The 17,119-nt window shown below is 37.5% G+C and overlaps 1 long non-coding RNA gene across 2 annotated transcripts; it reads left to right on the forward strand.

Moving 5' to 3' along the window:
- The first annotated feature begins 112 nt into the window (after positions 1 to 112).
- Positions 113 to 16,183, forward strand: LOC106014987 (uncharacterized). 2 transcript variants are annotated; one of them, XR_011808596.1, is made up of 5 exons: positions 113 to 345; positions 424 to 519; positions 7,901 to 8,056; positions 10,871 to 10,907; positions 14,911 to 16,183. It is a non-coding gene; the product is annotated as an uncharacterized lncRNA (long non-coding RNA). The 2 variants fall into 2 exon arrangements; XR_005265040.2 differs by lacking the exon at positions 113 to 345 and having other exon boundaries at positions 352 to 519.
- Positions 16,184 to 17,119: the final 936 nt, after the last annotated feature.

A 17,119-nucleotide genomic window follows, 5' to 3' on the forward strand; every position in this document is an offset into this window, starting at 1 on the left:
TCCAGAGACGTAAATGAAATTTATGAGTCATTGAATATCTCAGGTGAATTCTGGCGATTTGCTGAAAAACACAGCTGTTCTGTATTTGGGTGCTTTAGGCACAGTACTCCCACTCAGCACTAGCTGTCTGCATTGTCTCTCTAGTATCTCTCTGATTGCCCTTAAGGTTAACAAATTCATGACTAGTGATATGGTTGCAAATACAACTGCAATCCTCAGGGTGTGAATGAGGTCAGGATTCCAGATATGCATTAGTAAAAGAGTTAGTGATAAATCTAAATGAAGAAAGGCAGACAAGGAAGCATTTTTATGTGTATTTTATTAATGAAATGTTGAGATAAGAGAGTAAGTCTAGGTCTGTACTATGTTGTAAACACAGAGCTCTTGCAAGCTTGCATTCTAACTTTGTTTTGAAACTCTCAGGATGAGTCTGTGACCGTGAGTGGACAATGAGCAAACTTGTCAACACAGGAAGACAAAAAGCTTAGCCCTGCTTTATCCTTCAGGGCAAGCTGAAAGGTACGCATTTCCCCTGTATCTGTGAGTCTCATATGTCAGAATTATTTCCATTGTCATCATATGCTATAGTTTCTGAAGAGGTTAGAAATTATCCCAAATGGGCTGTCATTCTAGAATAAGATATTGTGTCTAGTCTCAGTCAAGAACTAGAAACATAAAGTCCATTAAACAGCTAGATTGTTCAGATATTTGTCATATATGTTTTTAATGTATAGACCAAGATATAATTTTAGGGTTCATTGAAAGATTCATTCCTCAATTGGCAATGCTTAATGGCTACTAGATATAGGGGTGCATACATTTCCATCTCATTGGAAAAAATGATATATAAATTAAATGCAAAAGAGATGGCACCTAGTACAACAAAAAGCCATTTACTCACCTAGAGAATGGAAGCACCGTCTGCTCTATTTAAGATAATGGGCAGAGAGTGTCCTATTCAGAAAAAGAAAAATGGCATTTGGTGGGGAAAAAGTGAGACAGTTCTGTTCTTCCTTTATAATTTGAGGTATAGATTAGGTAAGCTAGTATATTCTCCCCAGCTGTGGGTACTGAGAACAGTATTAATTTAAACTAACTTTATAGAATAGATTCATTTAACTAAACATAGATTTCTGTGTTCAGGGGGGTGCCCTAATGTATTCAAGTTATTCAAGTAATGTTCACATGTGGCTTCTAGACTAGGCACAGAGCACAGAAGGTCATTACGCTTCCAGGCCAACAGCTGGAAATAAGGAATCCACAAGGCATTTTTCCAGAATGGAATCCCTTCTTTAATACGTCCCCCATGCAAATACTCTACCCCTGAATTTACCCAAAGATCCCAACATGTCAATGGATATAAGTAGGCCCAACTAAACACTGAATTATCACACTAAGACGGGAGGAATTGCATTTTAGAGATGCATCTTTCTCCTGACTCACCTAAAAGGGAGCTTCAGGTGATAATTTTACATATAGGGATGGTGTTCAGCTCACAAGTTTAGGGTTTTATATGTGGATGTGCAGTTCGGCACTGGAACACCAAAACATAGGTGTCTACGAGTAGGTGAATACAAGCCTGCAGGGGGACAATCCTCCTGTTACAGTCAATAGAAGTCTAGTTATTACACTCACTGGAGCTCGGTGGCAAGCTCAGCTCACTCTGAAGTAGGTATGGTTCAGATGCTGCAGTATGAGCTGGTACATTCCACCTCACCTGCATTTGCAGATCTTGTGTTGTTTCTGTCAGCTGTATAAGGATGTCTCAGACTCCATGGGACATCTCTAATAGTACCTGGTGCCATTTTTTACGCAACTGACCTGTGTCCCCAGTGGCTGGTGGGTTGAAATCAGTTTAGTTCTCCACAAACCACAATGGGAGGTGAGACCCCAAATGCACCTGTAGGCATGTTCATTTAGGTGTCCTAACCTTGAAGTCAATCCTTGCTTTGTGCTTGCTCAGCTGAATCCTGTCATGCAAGCTTGTCCCAGGAACATTGCCCTCAAGCCTTGGCTTCACAGAAAGCAGTCTGGAAGTCTTGCAATGCTTCAATAGAGCTGAAAACCTTTAAGATTCTCTCAACTCCAGCTTTAGGGCTACACGGTTTAGAGCCAGCAGAGTTGTGTGAAGACACATATAACACCTCACTGCTGGATATGCTGACCTAGACCTGAGGCAGTGGTGTGTTCATTTAAATAGGATTTTGCTCTTCAAGAAGGTGAGCAGGCAGAGTTGAAAAAAGATGGAAAAATGCTTATAAAGATTATAGTGGCATTAAGGCAGAAAACTGGTCAAGAATACATTTCTGTGATTCCTTCTAAGAGTGAAGGTGCTGACACACGTGGACATTTATTTCATTAAAGGTACTTCCCCAGTGGCAGAGATCTGGTTGTTCCATAACAAGCCAGTGTGCCCTAGGACTGAACCACCGGAAACCAGAGCTGTCGGAAGAAAACACCTGCTATTCATCAAAGAACCACTGAATCCATGAAGTTTTGGGATGACATTCTTTATACTATTTGGCATTTTTATGTTCTGTCTCAGTGGAAAAAAAAAAAAAATCCCATTAGCTTTAGTTTTCAGTGAGAAGAAAGGGAAATTTTCTTAATAAAAGAATGACTTTGTCTTAGAAGAAATGTATTAGGAAAGCTACTTTGCTACTGCTGTTTCATCTGTATCTGTTGAATCTTCTGTACTGTACATCCTCACTCTAAATTTTCTTAGAAATAGATACATAAGTAATGCAGGAAAAAGCAGCAACATGACTGAAAGCTGGAACACAGGCAAGACAATTGTTTTCATTGTATCTTTGCTAAAGTACATTAATCTTGCAAAAGCAAAATGTTATTAACGGTAATTTGAAAGAAAGAAGTAGGTTACTTTCAAACTGATTTATTTCTCTGGGCAGCGTCACTGTATGCTAGTGCATTTACAGCTACGGTTCAAGGACAATAATGTATGCAATTGCTGGCAACCCAGGTAGCCAGCCATACTTTCAGACTTGATAGGCAAATGTCCATTTAACATGACTTTTATTTTAAAAATAGTTTCTTTGTATTTTCAACATCTGTTGACAGAGCCCTAAATATGGGAATTATGCTAAATTTTTGTTCTGACTGCTACGCTTTTGTGATATGATCTATTGCAGAAATATCAAGTGGAAATTGGATCAGGAAAGCAGACTTGCAATTGTGAGCTATCAAAACGATGTAGTGATGTTATACAGTATAGTTTCAGAAAATATAGTGGCAAAAAAAGATTGCTGTGGTTGTTTTTAAGTTGTGACAGAGTAAAAGTGGGAACTTGCAAGGCTTCTTTTTCCAATATTGCAATTTGAAATTTTATGTTGACCAGGGTAATACATATTTATTTGATAAACAAATCTAAATGTTTATTTGTTTGTTTATTTTTAGAAGAACCATGTATAAGAAAGGTTATTTAAACAAGAATATCAATATCTGGAGTTATTTTTCTTCTAAGGCAAAGATCTTGAAAGGGACAGTGCATATTTTGCCAATGTTCTGCATGGTATTGGAGACATTTAATTCAGTCACTACGTTTGCTTCACTGAATAGCCATGTAAATGATTATCATCTAGTCTATCAGTTTAATAACATTTGTTATGAAACTGTGGGTTTCAGCTCCAATCCTGCTACAAGGAGACCAGGTGACAGCAAATTAGTGGAGCTCCATGCTGGCACATCTCATAGCAGGACTGCTACCTGTAAATGAGGGGATCAGATGTCACTGGAAGCAGAAATTGGCCAGGAATATGTCATTATGAATGTGGGGCTGACTAGATTAAAGCAACTAGTTGCTTATCTGGACATCTATCTACATTATTTTCCAATGGGCCAAGCATATAGATACAATGAGGGCTCACAAAGAGTTATTTCAGTCTCTTCTGACAGCTTTCCTTTGTGCTTAAAAGGAAAACATGATGCTCTATGTGCATGAAAATTCAGTTTAAATGTAGCTAAAGCTATGACAAAAATCATGAAATAAATGCAAAGTTCACCATAGAGTCACTCTTAAGATAAAAATCCTACTAAATTTTAGTCAGGACCTGCAGTGCTAATAAAGCAGGATGTCATTTCACAGTAGAATAAGTAAAATTGAACAGTTTTTAATCCAATTTACATTTGAGAGAACATGTGTTAGGTCTGCTCTTAAAACTTGGCCCATTCCCACTCAAAATGCTCACCAGTCTGTTATACATTGTCTCAACACCACATTCCCTGTTTTTCTTTGTGTAACTACTGGGTCTGGGTAAAGTCTAGTCAGAATTTTACAGTTCTGAATCTATCCAAGTCTCCCTTTGTGAAGCAGGGGCTCCAGGGAAGATTTCCCAGTTCAGCATTTGGACTTTTAAAATGAACCCTCCGATCCCATGCTCTCTCTAGAATTTGGTTATCTCCTATTTAAGAGATTCTGCACTAATCTCTCCTTGGACAATGTAGCAGAAAAGCTGAAAATACAGCAAAGGGATGAAATTTTAATTACTGTCATCGGGTTCAGCACGAATATTTTTCCTGGACAATATCATAAACTTGCATTAGATTAGATGAGATTAGATAAATTGAGCTCATGACATAAAATGAAGTTGCTGAATTAAAAAATGGAGATAATTGTATAACTCAAAGGAGTTTGTAATTTGACAGAGATGTATTTCACTGCTGCATTGCTTCCTGTATTTCATTCATTTTGGACAGGGATTTTGTAGCATATGCTGCAGGTATTGTTTCAAAGTTTCTGGATGCTGGACACAAAAGTATCAGGATTATTGATAATAGGAGCAGGCATTTAATTATCCTACCACACATATTCAGGGACGTGATCTTGAAAGAAAGAAAGGACGACATATAGGCTCTCTCTGAAGAGTCTCTTCCATAGCAGCTTCATTAAATGCAAATGGGACTTCAGGGAGGATGCTAATCAGTGTAAGGAAAGTTATGACAATATGCTCTGAAAGCAATTGTGCAAAGGTATGTTGCAGCAGTTAAAGAAGAATGAGAGCTTAGCCCTTATAAAATCTTAAGTATTCTTAGTTTTCTGTCCCTTGTTTTTCCTTGACCATATTTTAACCTGTATTTTTTTTTTTTTGCTAATAGTTACAGAAGCCTTTTTTTTTTTTTTTAAAGTCATAAAGCAAATACTTCAAATTATATAATTCCCCAGTTTAGCAGCATGATTTCTGCAGATATGCATATTTCCTCGTCTATTTGCAATGCTAACTGAATGGGGAAAAGAGGCAGTAACCTGGTTTATCCTGGAAACAGCAGGTAGCTTGATCTATTTTTACTGCAGATCATTTCCCAGGACACTGTGATTCTTATATTTTTAATCAAATGTGTGAATCGAAAACTGTGGTGTGACCTTTGGAAAAGACACTGCAGGACATCAGCTGAAGCTGTGAATAGTTTAAGCACAAACAGGAAGTTGACTTGGTTGTTCTATAACAAAAGGCTGAGGTAATTTATGGAGTAGGAGTTGCAGTTTCAAAACATTTTTAATTGCTACATTTGATCTGCTATGCAGCATTGTGTGACAACAGCAAAGAATGAAATGTCAGTGCCCATGTTCCAGCATAAATTTATACAGTGTGAAAGCAAAGAACCCTGTTGATTCCAGCTTTTCTTTTTCTAAGTGTTTCTATTGCTTTCAGGTTAAAGAGGGAGTGCAGAGGCCCTTAGTCTCGCTAAACATTTAAGTAGATACATAACTTTGTTCTTATTAAGTCTGCCTATGATGGACAGAAATTTTGATATACAGAGGAAGTGAAATGCAAAGGGATCTCACAACTTACGTAGATAATAGAGAACTCTTTCTCTGAGATAACTCTTTCATAAATGGGTCGCTATCAGGACCGAAATATATTAATACCCACTCTCTTTGCTTTTAGTTCATTATGTTGGTAACTTAGGCCCTGTACTGGGTCTGGTTGGGATCTAAATTTTTGTGCCCATACAGTTCTGTGCTCTGCACTAGACCAGCACTGGTGTCACACCAGTGTTTTGCCTATTGCTGAGCAGTGCTGGCACAGCACCAGGACTCCCTCTAAATCCCCAAAGCTAGTCAGCTGGGGGTGGGCAAGAAGGGACGTCACCAGGGCAGCAGCCCTAAACCAACCAAAGGGATATTCCATGCCATATGGTGTCACACTCAGCAATAAAAGGTGGGAAAGAGTAAGGAGAGGGAGGGCTCTTGTTATGATGTTTATCCTTCTAAACAACTGCTAGGCATATTGAGGTCCTGCTTCCTGGGATGTGGCCAAACATCATTCATTGATGGAAAGTAGAGAATATTTTTTTTTCCATTTTTATTTTAACCCTCCTCCCTTTCCCTTTAATAAATTACCCTTATTTCAACCTTTTTTTTTTTTTTTTTCCCCAGCATATTTCTTTTTTCCCCTCTCTTTTGAGGAGGGGGTGTGAGAGAGTGGTTGTGGTGGAATTTGCCTGCCCAGCAGGGTAAAAACACTACAGGCCCACAAAAAAAATCCAGGTTTCACTTACAAGAGGGAAGTTTAAGAGCTACTTAGGAATTAAGTCCTTTTATTTTTATTTTTTTTAATCTTGAAAATAATAATAATAAAAAATCCCATTGTCATATTTTATAGTGGATTATTTCCCAAAATTCAGTACTACAGTTATGGGCTCAAAGTGCCATCAAAATTTTATGGAAGATGTATTTTCACAACATGCCTTTCAAAATCTCTTGCCTATTTACTTCCTCAGAGGACAATATAACATGTGAGGAGCTGCGTGCTGCTTCTTGGTTATGTCTGTGCTATACATTGTGGGCGTCCAGGTCTTCTTGTAGACCATGAGAATGAAATGTAAATCTGTGAGCAAGCTCCTGTGTGCTTTCCAGAGACAACCATTTTGATCATTAGCAGGACCAGAAATGTGTGATCCAGTTGGCTATTTTCATGCAGCCAGTCGAAGGATTTACTACTAAAAAAGAATAATTGAATATGCCCTGAAATACCGTTTTCGTAAACAAGATGGATATTTTGAAGATATCAGTCATTAGTTATAGAATAACAAAATTCTTCTATGTAGCTATACAAATGTTTTCTGTTTCTTTGTCAGGCAGGAGTACCATTTAAATAGCATCACCAGAAGATGCTTGGAGGCATTAAATATGTGGGTGTTTCTACACTTATGCATATTTGTCATCCTCAGATTCCCCAGAAGAATTAAGCACTTTCCTGAATCAAAATTAAGTCTTTCCTTACTGATCCTGTTGTGTATATATATAGCTTTTCAAGTTAGTTTTTGCTTCATTATAAATGTTAGATGCAGTATTATCAGTGAGAAGTAAAGATAGCCTAGGCAAGAAGGTTTGCCAATAGAAACCTTTGCAATACAGCACTGTAGGTTGAACTACACATTTTTATCACTGTGTAGAAATTGCTTAGCTTTCAACAGTTAAAATTTACTCAGAATGCATTATTCAAAATTAAAGAACCTTTGCATGAATATTCAGCTAACATTTAAATGAAATAATTAAAGTTCATTATTTGATTTTTTTTTTTTTTGCATTATATTTTAAAATCCATTATTAATGTACAGTTTTAGCTGTCAATATTTTGCAAGTAATAAAACTGGAAAACCCTGTCTTTTCATTATGGCATACATATGCTGCTCTACTGGCTCTTCAATTAAAACATCTATTTTCAGGAACACCTTTTAAAAACTTTAGTAAATGACTTAATAATAACTTGAAGTTATTTGCTTTCAGTAGTGTCATCGTGAAATATGTTTTAGGGCATCTTTCATATGAAAATTTTGTAACAAAAACTTATGTGATAAGTTTGTGTCAACAACTTAAAATATTTTTCAAGCTTAGAGTGTGGACAGTTTTTTAATCTGTTTCTTCTACGCTTATTTTAAGGATAGAACAGGAAACCACATTGGATGCTTTCACTTTCTGCAAGGACAGAAAGGCAGTGAAGAAAACTGACAGTTGGAAAAATGAGATGAACTACTTAGTAATTTTCAGCTCTTAAATAATTGCCATGATGCTGAGAAAAGCTTCTTCTTCAGATGAGTAAGTACAAAACAATGCACCTGCATTTTTCCCTGGAAAAAAAAAAAAATCACAGTAATAATTGTGTGTGTTGCCAGTAGTGAGGATTCTCATTCTCAAAATCCTGACTGCAGCGAGAATTTTAATAAAACAAGGAAATAAAGAAAGAAATGCAAAAAATAAAAAAGTAAAACAAAACCTTTGACTGCCTCCTCTTAAAGTGATCACTGCTCAGACAGGCTTATTGCTTTCTGTGCTGTGTTGCTGTTGAAGGGGAATTGTGATGACTTGTGGCTTTAGATTGTTTCTTGAAAATTGTGTAGAAATATAGGAATGAGAGGTTGTAGAGCAACCAATCACAAGTCCAGAGCTAGTCCTGTAAGAGCCATTGGCAAAATGTACGGCAAGTGCAGTGGAACATAGTCAGTCCCCATCATAGAGGGTGTGTTTTGTTTTTTTTCAGCTTTAAGGCTTCAAAGTCAGGAGGCAGAGGATGTAATTAAGGATATAACTTGGGAAAGAATACTAATCGTCCATCAAAAAATTCCAAAATAAGTTTGAAATGTCTTCTTTGTGGATGTCCCTACAGTAGTGGTCAGATTGTTAAAATGTATATCCAATTATTTCAGAACCTTGCTTCTTCTTCCATGCTTATCTTTCTTTTGTTCTCACCCTCATTCCTTCTTAGTGTTCTTCTTTCCTGAGTTCTTTGCCCTCTAGGTAAAGCATTATGTGGTACTGGACAAACAGAATTGCTCAAACAGAATGAAATGTCTCTTCAGAAAAGCTATCCTTACAACATTAAATTTAGATTAGGATTTTTATTGGAAAATAAGGCAAGGTCTGACCAAGCACAAAGGCCGTTTTTGTTGGCCACAGAATTACTTTAGACTCTATTCTGATAGTACTACCTGGAATCAAGTTTCTTAAGTCATATAAAAATAGCAAGGACCACAAATAGGAAAGGATAAACATATTAGGGTCGGCTGTTCATTTTCTCATTGAAAAGAATTTCTAGTTTATTTCATTCTCAGAGAACTCATTTTCCAAAGTCAAAAATGTTCAGTTTAGCTCCTTTTGAACACTGGATTTCAGAATCCACTTCTGAGGAGAGGGTCACAAAACTGACAACAGTGGACTCAAGCAATCCAGAGCTTCCCTTCAGCCTTCTGCAGAGTCAGGAGCCTTTAAGTCTCAGATGTATTTACTCAAGCAGATGTTCCTGAGTTACTTTCCTGATTCTGCAGTAGCAATCTCTGGAGTCCGAAGTGCCTCTATTTGAAGTGTGGGTTTCCTGTAGTTGGAGTGTTTCCTGACTCTGAAATATTAAACTCTAACTTGCCAAAAGCTCTTACAACTATGAAGGAGAAGTTAACATTTCTGAAACAAGAGAGAGACTGGGAATACCTGAAAAGTGTAAGTTCAAAGTTGATTTTAGTGAACAAAATCAATGAAGACTGGTTAAAATAATAATAATAATAATTAAAAAAAAAAAAAAAAAACATACAGGAAACTACATAGTATTCATTTTTTTTTTCATTATTATGTGGGATACATTTTTTAAAAAATGTCTCACTGGATAGAGATTCTATATTTCAAGCATTTCAAGAACATAGAATTCACAAAGGAATTAGTCTCTTTATGAATAATAGTGTGTGACTAAGAAAAGACAGAACTACTTCTGTGTGTAGTCAGATCTACCGCATTAAGTCCTCAAGTACCTCCCATCACAGCTGGATACTACTGATTTGTTAGACTACAGAATTTGAAAAGATGACTTTAAGGTACCTTGTAACAATTGCCAGGGCTATCCAGTCCCTTAGTGAAATACTTTTTCAAAGAATATTCCATTTCTAACTCCTCTACTGTTTCTAAATATGTTGTTTATATTAAGAAATTTATAATTCTAACATTTAGCATTTGGCAGTGAAATATAATGTTCTTTAGGTTAATTATCCTTCCTACACACAGTGGCAAGTGCTATAAGATATAGTATATAGAACAGCTGGGACATTTTTGTGGGGGATTTTGAAAACCTAAATCTCCTATGAGTAATGTGAACAACACTTAGTGTGGGAAATGCTTTATGACAGTATAGAATGATGTGTTTAATTAGATGCTGTATGCATAAAGTATATACTCCCTCAGCCACATTACAGCCTGTTCCTCATTAGTGACTCTGCTCTGAAAAAGAAGAAATTCAGCTTTTGCAAACCAACTTCAAGCGGTCACCACCTTATGGAACAGATCCAGCTCCATTGAAATAATTGGACTGACTTCCATTGACTCTAACAGAACTTGGATCATGGCCCCCAGCCAGTAATTTCAGTTCAGCAAACTTGCACAGATTAAAGGGAGGTTCTTAAAGCATGTTAAAGTCCCAACAGCTGAACATTTGTTAAGAAAGCTTTTTGAATGACTCTAAATAAGTCAGGAGCCTGATTGTATGATCCTTTCCTGAACAAAATCCCCAAATTTAGTCAAGCAGGGTAGACAACTAAAGGACAAAAAGGTAAATATTGAAATATGCAGTGGAACAAGTCATATTGCTAATTTGATTTTGCTTTGCTCTTTTACATAACACATGGTTTCTAGATCTGGAAAGAAAATGTAGAAACTGAAAGCACCTACTGAAGGATGATTTTTTATCAGTTTAGAATTAGGATGACAGGATGAAGCCAACCAAAACCTCCATGCCTTAAGACAGAAATGAGAGAGGAATAGTCATAGTTTATATCTTCGGGGGGTTTCACACAGGTCTTTTTTTCCCTTTGCTGCCTGTCTCTTTCTTATGTGACTGTTTTTTATGATTGTATGACTCCTTTCTTTCTACAGGTTCCATCTACAACTGATTCTTAGACTGACAACCAAGGTAAATTAGAAATTATTTTAAAAAGTTACTATGTGATTTAAATCTTATTTTATTTTAAAATCCTTAAAGATATAAAAGTGTGTTTGACCCATGGACTTTTACAGACTCCCTGTACTCTAAAATATATACTGGGGTAAATTCCAGCAATGTCCACTTTTATACCAGTCATTTGTAGCAACATGAAATTATTTTCAGTAGCTGGAAATATTCAAATATAAGTTACTACATCATCAGACCCACTCCTGGAAGTGCTTTCTTGGTTTCACTTCATTTCTTTTGTTATATTTTCAAGGAGGTCTACAGAAGAGAGAAAACAACTCCTAAATGTCCTAAGAAAAACAGGCTACTTTTATGTGACTAGAGTCTCATTTTGAATCATGATTGCTCTCTTTTGAACAAGGAAGGAACAACAAGAGAGGCAGAGATATTAAGTGTCTTACTTGTCAGAAATACCTAAATGAGATAGCACACTACAAAGTGATTAAATATACTATTGCTCTAAGTCTAAATCTATAAAAGCTAGGATAAAGATTCTATACCTGAAGCACTTGACTGGAAAACTTAAACAACTATTCACAGGTTGGCATAAAGGTGGAAATGTATTTTTTAAACATAATAGCTGAAATAGAATGTGCTTTTTGTTGTATTAGAGGCAAAGGAAGAAAATTATAGCCATCTGAATCTTCTGACAGGTTTGTTTTTGAATATAGTGGGATTGCACTTCCACATAAAATATTGACTAAGTAAAGGACATAACGTCCCTGAGAAAGTTGAAGACCAGTTGATGGTTCTTTGGAGATCTGCTGAGAAGAATGAGATCTGCTTTAGCTTTCCAGCTGCCCTAGAAATCATACATGTAGTTCCCAACAAGGTGTCTGAGCTGCCTAAGGCTATCTTTGAAGTCAGTAGACGAAGAGTGGCACACTGGACAAAGAAGGGTGCATAAATCCCACACATTAAGTTATCTGGAACTCATCAGCTGAGATAAACACATTGCTGTCTTTCTCTCTTGATTTAGTGTAAAACTGATTCTTTTTGTTTATTATTATTTTAAATTTTATACTGTGGATTTCATTAGCACTGTAGAGAATAGAGTTTAGAGCCCCAAGGATTTTGATGCTGTCCACAAAGTTTTTCTTTCACAGAAATACATTCTCCAGGTATGCAAATTAAATTTGGCCATATCCTCCCCACAGCTCTGCTGCAGGATGCTATAAATCAAGAGAGAGAGACCCTCTTGTGACTCCTGTTGCCCTCTCCCCACCTCTTGATCTCCCTGTCAGCATGTTAAGTCATGCCATAGACAAAGCTAAGATAGGTACCCAGCATAAGGTGAAGCAGACATCTACCCCACTCACTTGGTCATTCTCAAGGCCAATACAAAACATACTGGCAATGTTTTTCTTTACCTTGGCTTTCTGGAGCCTGGAGCCAGATATTACTTCCATATCTTAGATTCTTACTTACCTGCAGTGTCTGCCAGACAGGTCTCAAATGGATTATTGTGAAAACAGGAAAATAAGAGGTGGTAATAATAAAGATAGGGGCAATAAATCAAAAAAATGGTCTTGCTGTAACATATAGAAATACTTTGCTGGTGCTGTTCTCAAATAACACATAACAATCTGCCTCTGGACTGAGATGGCTCAGCTGCCATCCAAGGATGTTCTGCCCCTTCATTACTGCTAGGACCAGCATGCTCAATGTGCTGAGGATGTGCTTGAATAAGCATATGAGTCAACCCATCTGCTTGTAGAGAGGTCCTGGCAGAGCTGGCACAGTTCTTATAGGTGTGGATCAAATACAATTATCAGATTTTTCTTGACAGCTTTTTATAAGTGAAAGAAGTGTGAAATGCTTTGGCAATTTCTCCCCATTGTACTGCTAGTGTACTCCAGAGGATGCATGAGTACAGTGTGGTGTGGCTGGAACGGGAAGTTGATCTTAGATATAATTTAACAGACCTGCATGGACAAAACGTTGGAAATGATCTCTCACTCAAGCTGCAACACAGAAATCTATGATCTGCATCATTCAAGGCAGCAAAAGACCAACATGCCTTTTTATAAATCATTGCTTTCAAAAATAAATAAAACTCCCATGTAAATAATGAAATCAGTCAAAAAAAAAAAATAAAAAATGAGGCCTTCTGATACCTTCTGATACCTTGGAAGATGATACTGATTTTCTAGTAAATTAGAATAACAAAGATAAGAAAGCAATGAAACAACAGCAGCATGTCAGAAATCAACTTTAACAGATGAATAAAAAGATGAAAATGTATGGTGTATGGCATAATATCCTTGGCTATAGTTTGACAGGACTGCTTGGAGGACAACAAAACAAACGAATATCATTTTTCATTTTGGCTGCCAGGACCACCATATTTCAGGAACTCAGAATTTGCAATGACACTTTTATATTTTGGTGATTCTGATCCTGAGAGATCAGAGGAGAAGAGATGGGCTGAGTAGACAAGAGAGACACAGAAAGAACACAACAACAGCTTGTTCTCCACCAGCCCTGACTGATCCTGAGTGTTGGTTACAAGAAGAGTCTTGTTCCCTTGGTGTAACTCTCAGCCTTGTTCTTCCTCATCTTTCTCCCTCCTCCCTCCAACATTCTCTGATTAAATAGAATCTGGCTTAGCTTGGCAAGTCTCTCCCTCTCTCTCTCTCTCCCTGTGACTAGAAAGGCAGCTAACAGTAATGTCTTAAACAGCTTGACATTGGTTCAAGCTTGCCAGGTCTTGGAGTGGCTGATAAGACTATGTACTGTGTATGTCTTTCTCCAGCAGCAAGGTTACAAATCAGAGTCAGCAGTGCAAACGCAAGCTTTTTTTTTTTTTTTTTTTTTTTTTTTCTCCCCCTTTTGGCTATTGTCCCTGCTCCCTTTGTGTATGTGCCTGCCCTGTTTTATTTTCTGAGGGAACAGGCCCAGATTCCAAAAAAAAAAAAAAAAAAAAAAAAAAGACAAGATAGAAGCTCCAGCTACTTTTTATTTTCTGTTTCTCTCCCAAAGGGGGAGTTAATATCATCTTAATACTGCATAAAAAGACACTATCAACTGGGGAATTTTCCTCATAAAAATGTTCTGCAGCTAAAAGAAAGGGGAATAAAGGATGCTGTTAAAATTAAAGCCTCCTTGGATACTTTACATAACAAATACTTTGTCTGCTTGTCTTCTCTATCTTTCATAAAAGATTTAAAAGATTTTAATGGTTATCATTTGCTGTAAGACTTAGTGGACCACGTATCTTCACATCCAGCCCCAATCACTGTTTAGCTACTCTGAGCTCTACAAAGATAAAGTCTTTTGCCTATGAGCTCTCCAAAGTACAAGCAAATCAGAAAACACATCCAATCCCCCTCCCTATCTAAAGTGTTTTGTGGATTTCAGAGCATCAAGAACTGTTTCAAAGAGTATTTAGTGCATACATGTAATTTTTGCAGTCTTGACAGGTGTGTTTCTATCTTCCTAGAGGAAAATCACAAAGCCCCTTCAGCTCCTTAGCTGGGGAAGTTGTCATGGCTTGACACTGTGCTCTACAGAAATGATTATCTCCTCTTAACAAGGGCTGGTGTGACTGAGCAGCTCCCATTGTACAGTGGCATTTCATTGGCTAGAAAGGTTGTCATGCATCACTGGTGTCTATGGTGTTTCAATTCAAAGCTTCGCATTATCTCTAATGACATAATAGCAAAGGGCTCCTTGGGATGAAGGGAAGTGAAATGTGAGGCTGTATCACCATGGCTTGTGACAGCATGAGGTTTGCCTACTGTGCAAAAACACAGGTTATCAGTGCAAACCTAAAATAGAAAATGCAGATATTTAAGAAAATGTATAATTTATACACAGAAGCTGCTGGAGAAATGGAGGGAGGTTGGGGGAAGAAAGAAACAAAGAAAGAAAAAAATAGCTCTGCTTTTCTCTTGTCTAAGTGATGTAGAGTATAATGACATTTCTTTTCTTCATTTTTTTTTTCTTCTTCTTTTTCCCAAAGGGCAATAGAAACCTACAGAACTGTGACTCATCTTTGAAGAAGTTTTCAGTGCTGAAACCCTACCAAGATGCTTTTCTCATAGAAGACACTACTTTGTCCCTTTCACAAGGACAAATAGAAATCAACAGTACATAAGTCAAAAACACAAATAGAAAAGCAGTAATTCAGTATTTTGACATACTTGTCTAAAAATGAATAAAAACTCTTTTACTGAGTTAAACCAGTCAGGTATAGGGAGTGATCAAAACTGAATACTGAAAATAAAATATGATTTACACACAAGCACACGTATATGTGTGGCATCGCACGACTGGCATCCCACATGTGATGATCTGCAGCTTAAGGGCTTCCACCGCCAGAATGATATTTTTTCACCAAAGTGTTTGACTCTCACAATGCCAGTTACTGGGTACGGATGATATGATCAGTTAGGATAAAAGGCAATGCTGGTGTCTCATATGGGGGAATCAGAAACCGAGTAAAGAGGAACTATAATAAAATCATAGTATGGATGTGGAAGGGAATGTATTTGTACAGCACTTTCTTATGGATCTGGTAGACAGGCAATACCATCCATAAATTCTTCATTGTAGAAAACAGAAAATTTCCAGCTGATGGTGTGGACGTTCACAGACTACTGAACTGTGTTTTTCTGTTATTCTATATCAGAGAGGAAGATGGAAGAACATGTGACTAAGAAATGTCTAGAAGCAGATGACAGGAAGAGTTCATTTTTTATATGCTGCTCCCTTGGCCTTTTTAAATTGGGAAGGGATCCCAGAGATACCCAGCCACGTAATCTACAGCAGATAAATTGCTCTGAGCCCCAAAACAAAGGTTAAAGCATAAGATGTGAAGATGAACTCATTTCTTTCCACACTCAAGGGGCTATTTCTGAGTCAAACTGCACTTCTGTAGGCAGGAGCTGTAAAGGACTCAAGACACATGAAACGTCGTCTCAACTGCTTACAGCAATAGTCAGGATTTTGGAAGCAGATTGCAAGTCTGCCCAGGATGCTAGTTGGTCTTGGATTGCCTCCATTCTCATCATCAGGGTTCTTGAGAGGGCAAAATAGCAAGGGGAATACATTTGTTTACACTAAAAAATCTGTCTGATTTTAGCATATTTAAAAGAAGCAAAGAAAAGAAGTAGCCAGCATGTGGCTTCTCCTATTGAATGGAACTGAATAATTTACATCCCACAAAGTCACAGAACGGAAAATGTGATTTAAATGGGGTCTTTAGGTTTGCTTTTAAGGCAGGAGTGCCCTGTTGTTTTTCTTTGCATATATATATATATATATATATATATTTTTAAATCTGTGTATGTGTAATCATGACTGCGAGACATCAGCTTTCAAGGTGAGTAGTCTACTTAAGCTGCTTAGCAGGATGCATGGACTATCAGCTGTGGTATCTTTGCTTCTTCCAGTCCACAGTCACACCTGGTCACAGGATGCACTGCAAATGGCAGGGTGAGTTCTGCAATGACATCGGAGAGTAGCAGGACTCAGCTGACTGAGCTGACATGGGAGTAGGAACCTGCTCAGCCTCTGTACAGTGGAAGGACAAGGATTTAGTGAAACAAGTGAAGCCTAAAACAACGGAACAGAGGCTGTGGGACTTAATGGAAGATAAAGTTGTGCAGAGCAAATCTTTCATTTTGTAATTTAATGTCCTCCAGATTGCATGAATGGCCCTTGCAGGATGCAACTCTCCCCTGGCCATGAAGACATCCCTTTTTCATGAGTAGTTTACTAGTTTCATCTACAACATATTAAAAAAGGAACCAACCAAATATATCACAATTCAGATTTTCTTGGGTCCTGCAGTCACTTGACAGGAAGTTTCTTTCTGCAATACTCAGTTGAGCAAAGTGGCAGTTCCATGTAAAGGCTGTCTTTCATGGACCTTCAACCCACGGGGTCTCAGGGACCATTCATAAAGTTCACCTTGTTCATTTCAGAGTCACTCTGAAACAAAGAAACTTTTTCAGAAATTACAAAGGAAGTGATCCTCATTGGGCTCTGATGTCTGGGGCCATTCAGAAATATTAAAGCTCCTTAGAGGCCTTATGGTAATGGTTTCTTCCTGAAAGACATATAAAATATGAACTAAACATGTTTTGGCTCTTTACAGCACAAGGCCTGCCCACTGAGCTAAACACAGGTTGTCCATTCAAACCCAAAATAGAAAATGCTGATATTTT

Source organism: Anas platyrhynchos, chromosome 3 (assembly GCF_047663525.1).
Source record: "Anas platyrhynchos isolate ZD024472 breed Pekin duck chromosome 3, IASCAAS_PekinDuck_T2T, whole genome shotgun sequence".
NCBI lineage: Eukaryota > Metazoa > Chordata > Aves > Anseriformes > Anatidae > Anas > Anas platyrhynchos.